This window comes from Lactuca virosa, chromosome 8 (assembly GCF_052849685.1).
Source record: "Lactuca virosa cultivar CGN04683 chromosome 8, Lactuca_virosa_CGN04683_v6, whole genome shotgun sequence".
Classification (NCBI taxonomy): domain Eukaryota; kingdom Viridiplantae; phylum Streptophyta; class Magnoliopsida; order Asterales; family Asteraceae; genus Lactuca; species Lactuca virosa.
In genome coordinates this window covers 130,035,880-130,040,496 of record NC_136433.1, presented here as the reverse complement: position 1 = coordinate 130,040,496, position 4,617 = coordinate 130,035,880, and positions in this window count along the sequence as shown.

Below are 4,617 nucleotides of genomic sequence, written 5' to 3'. Positions count from 1 at the left end.
ATATTTGGTACATAACTATATTTGGTATGTACTGGACCCGAACCGGCATGGTCCATTTGGGTTGCACTTCACCGACACAATTTATATGGATAGTCTTTTGAGAATAGTATATTTATGATTTATATTAATATATTATAAGTTCTAATATATTAATATGGAATCATATTATTTAATTACTATTGATCAAGACTTAATTTAGAATTAATTAAGTGATCAAAATGAACTAATTAAATATGGACTCTTATATATATATGGAATGGGACAAGTTCATTTAGCTTGGGCTAAGCTTTCATGGATAGTCCATGGAGTGTGTAACCCATGGATCATATGAAATGAAAGGTCATGGGTTTAACCCTAGTCTCCACACTATATAAAGATGTCCTTGGTTGGTGAAATTGGCACTAGTGTGGGAACACTAAGAGGGCTAGCCGATTTCACTAGAGAGAACCAAAGTATTCTTATTCTCAAAGTCTTCCAAGGTGTTTTGGTGATTTGTGATTCCACTTGAGGCTTCCACACTATTGGGGCTAAGCTCTTAAAGCTTGAAGACATCAAGCTACATCAAAAAGTATGTCATCTAACTAGTCTTTGTAGTATAGTTGCCTCATAGTATGCTAGTTAGGATTAAAGCCTTGGAAAGTTCTTATTTGCATGTATAATAGAGAAAACATAGATCCAAGGTTTATAGGGTTGCATGTACACCATAGGAGTGTTAGAATGCTCAAAACCCAATAGTGGTATCAGAGCCAGGTTTGTTTTCTTGTTATACTTGCTTAAACTGCTTAAAAAATCGAATTTTGGTGCTGTCTGCATAGCAGACTCGCCGAGTCCATTGATGAACTCGCCGAGTCAAAGGCAAAAAGCATCCAACTCGCCGAGTTAGTTCGTGCACTCGACGAGTTGGACCCCCTGACATCATATATTCGACTGTTTTGGCTGGAATTGGACTAGGAACATTACCCTAAGCTGTTTTTTGACTTATAAACCTATTTTTGATGGTGTAATGTTCATGCTAATCCAATTTCAAAGATAATTGTCAAAAGATTCATGTTTTGTATTAGTTTAAGAGTATTGCTAATTACATGGAAAAGTTTGATGTGAATTATCTTTGTTCATATGAGTTGCTTAGATTAATAGAAAAGTTAATTGAATAGTTGTTTTCAATCCATTTTAATCTAAAAGTTGATTCTAAAATGTGTTTGTGTAACTTGTCCTCAAGTTACATGAAAAGTCACATTTAAGTTTCTTAAAACTCATAAAAAAAATTGTCATAGGTTACAAAATGAAGAGTATTGTTCTCATTAAATGGTTTTATGACTCCATAACTTGTCCTCAAGTTGTGGAGGTTCAAGAGTCTCTTCATTAAATAAAAATATGTGTAACCTTAGTTAAACTCATAAAGTTTCCATAAGTTATGAATTATGAAGAGTCACTTTCTTAATTAGTTTAAAGTCTTCCATAACTTGTCCTCAAGTTATGGAACTTGAAGAGTTTTTTAAATTAAAACTACTTTAAACACATAAGTTATGGAATAGAAAAGTTTTGAAAGTTACAAAACTTGCCCTCAAGTTTTGGAATTTGAAAAGTTTTCTCTTATGAATACTTTAATTCCAAGTTTAGCCCTTAGAATTTTAAAAGTTAAAATTCAACCCTTATACTTTATAATATTATAAGTTGATAATATATATATGTATAAGAGCAAGTCAGTCTTACCGTTAGTAGACCTCATTCACGAAGCCGGTCTATAAGGGGGGTATAAGGTTACTGCCTATAAAATGGCAGTTTAATGGGTGTCCACTCTCACCCACCGCTTCCTTGACTGGTGGAGGGTCGTTAGCCGAACGGGTAGGACAAAGACTATAAATTCTCCCTTCATTAAAAGTATTAATGATAAATACTAAGTAACTAAACCTTTTATAAATACCCAATCTTAGTTACTTAGGAAAATGTGAATAAGGTGCTAATCCATGAAAGTACACTTTACACTTTGTTTAAGTCGGTTAGTGGAGCGTGTGTGGTTAACCGGCACACTAACTCGTATTTAACAAGGTAGGTAAAGGGTAACTTAATGTTTATCATAGTATCGATGGAGCGTGTGTGGTTAACCGGCACATCGATTGAGAGGTAAACACTTAAGGGTACAAAGTAATTTGCATGGTTACTTCACACCTTGTTTTGTGATCCTCGGCATCCCAGTCATAAAACCTGAAGGGCACACTCGAGATTGAAACATGCCTTTGAAAAGTTCAATGAATCTCAAAAGAATCTAGGAGTTTCAAAACCAATTAAAACCTAATAATACATTTTGTTTATCTTGGTGGAAATTGGTGAATCGTCATTCACCTACCTTCAAATATTCTATAGCTTGGATTACGGCATCCCTCTTCCAAGTTATAAAATATTGTGTTGGGTCCTAGCCTTAATATTTCATATTGGGTGTTATATTATGGACTTTAAATCAACTATCTTGAATTTCTCCCAAAAGATGTCTAGTTCAGACATCTATGATCATCCCTAATCTCTTGGAACTTCACTTCCTCCACCTCCTCCAATTATTCTCCCTAACCCACAAGTTCTTGAAAAGTTTAGGGTCACTCAAGCCCTATTGGCAAGCAAAGGTCTATGTGTGATCACATCTTGGAGATGTAGTCACATATTGACAAGCCGGGAGAGTTGGGTGTCAAAGTCTTGAGAAAGTTGGTGGCTCAACTACTTTCTAAGTCACATAGTGAGTTCCTTTTGGACTCCTATGAAACAGACTATGACAAGACCTTTAATGATCTTATCTATTTGCTAAGATCAACTTCCTAAAACTTTATGGACATTGACAATGATGACATTGGATATCCAGTAAAGCTCTCTCTTCCCAATGGATAGGGATCGGCCATAGTCAATTCGGTTGATCAAATGGTAAAGAGAGAGGCTAAGTCTTAGATAGTCCCATTATGAAGGGTCCATTGCCAAAGGAAGGGGCATTGGTTGCGAAGCTGCCAAATTTACCTAAGGGTGTTAAAGTCAATAAGTTTGACTCTACTTCAGGTAAAGTCCATTGTCTAACTCTATTAAGTTCCTACTTGAAGATTCTTATTACATGATGTGACTGGGTCACATGTTGATGTTTGAAGAATCAAAGAAAAGTGAAGAAACTTAAAGAAAGAATATGCTGAATCTGATCGCGTAGATGGATTTCTATCGCATAGTTTGAAGATCGGATTCTTGAGCTACTTCTTAGGAGTTATGATATATATTGCTTAGGGATAGATAACAACAAAGTTTTCATGTGCTCTTGCACTGTAAGGATAGTTTTTTCCGCAAAGTTTTTAAAATAAAAGGAAAATTTTTGATTTTATTTATTTTAAAATATCCTTACAATGGCATTTGTGAAAATCTTTGTTGCTTATAAGATTCCATTAAGAGCAAGAGGGGAAATATGAATTTGATTCTTTCATTTGTGGTAGTGTCCAAATTTACCAAATAAGGAAAGATTCTCATCACCCAAGTTTCAGTTGGATAGAAACTTGGAATCATGCAAGTTGTATAGTATGATGAATGAGAATTTTCAACTTTGGAAAATTAAGACTAGTTCCTTGTTCACATGTATATGCGAGTCAAGTGAAGGACTAAGGGATCGAGTACACATTCTTGTGCACTGATCAAGTCCACCATAAAAGATCGATAAGACTATTCGTCATGATTTACTAAGGCTTAGTAAATATGATTATACTTACAAGCTTAAGTATAATTCTGATACATTGGAAAAGTTTCAATGTATGACAGAACGAATGAGAAGAATCAAATTAGGCAGAAGGATAAAAGTTTCTCAAATCTGAAAAGATGGGAGAGTACTTTAGTATCATGTTTTAAGATCATCTTAATGATTTTGAGACCTTATCACAATTCATCCTCTAAGTGCATTCTGATAGTTAAGAAGAGGAGTTATGAATTGTTGAAGTGGTTAAATCAAGAAGATGATTCATACATCGTTCCAAAAACAATTCTTAGAGTTATACTCTAAAATTGTAACTTGAGTGACATGTCATAAAAGATGTTTAAAAACACTTGTCAAATGTAAGAGTAAAAGTTTACTACTCTTGTACATTTGAAATTGGTAATTTGTGATGTTTTGGATAAAACAAAGATCAACTAAGGCCAATTGTGTTAAGTGTCTGTCTTGATTAGAATCCATACTATCTCTTGAATATTTGGCAAGAAAGTCTTATAGGTCAAGGATACAGTGGGAATCTTAAAGATCCTAAAAAGAATTTCAAGAAATAATCAAGAATAAAAACTGAGGTTCTTCACTAGCACACGACTTGAGGTTTATAACCTATCGTGTTGACATATTCTGTGCCCATTCCAGTTAAAGTTGGCTTTGCATAGGAGTTCTGAAAGTTCTCAATCGGTTGCATAACAACTTGGAAGCAATGGCAGACCCTGTACTGCCAGGTGGCAAGAAGTTAAGATTGCATAAGTTCAGTCCATATGAGTTTGGATTTGTCATTATCCTTGTCTTGTGACTATGGTTTTGACGATTCACATGGATAAGAACACATACACCATAAAATCTAAGGGTCATAAGGTTTCTCTCCGATTCATGAAAATGATGGTGAGGAAACA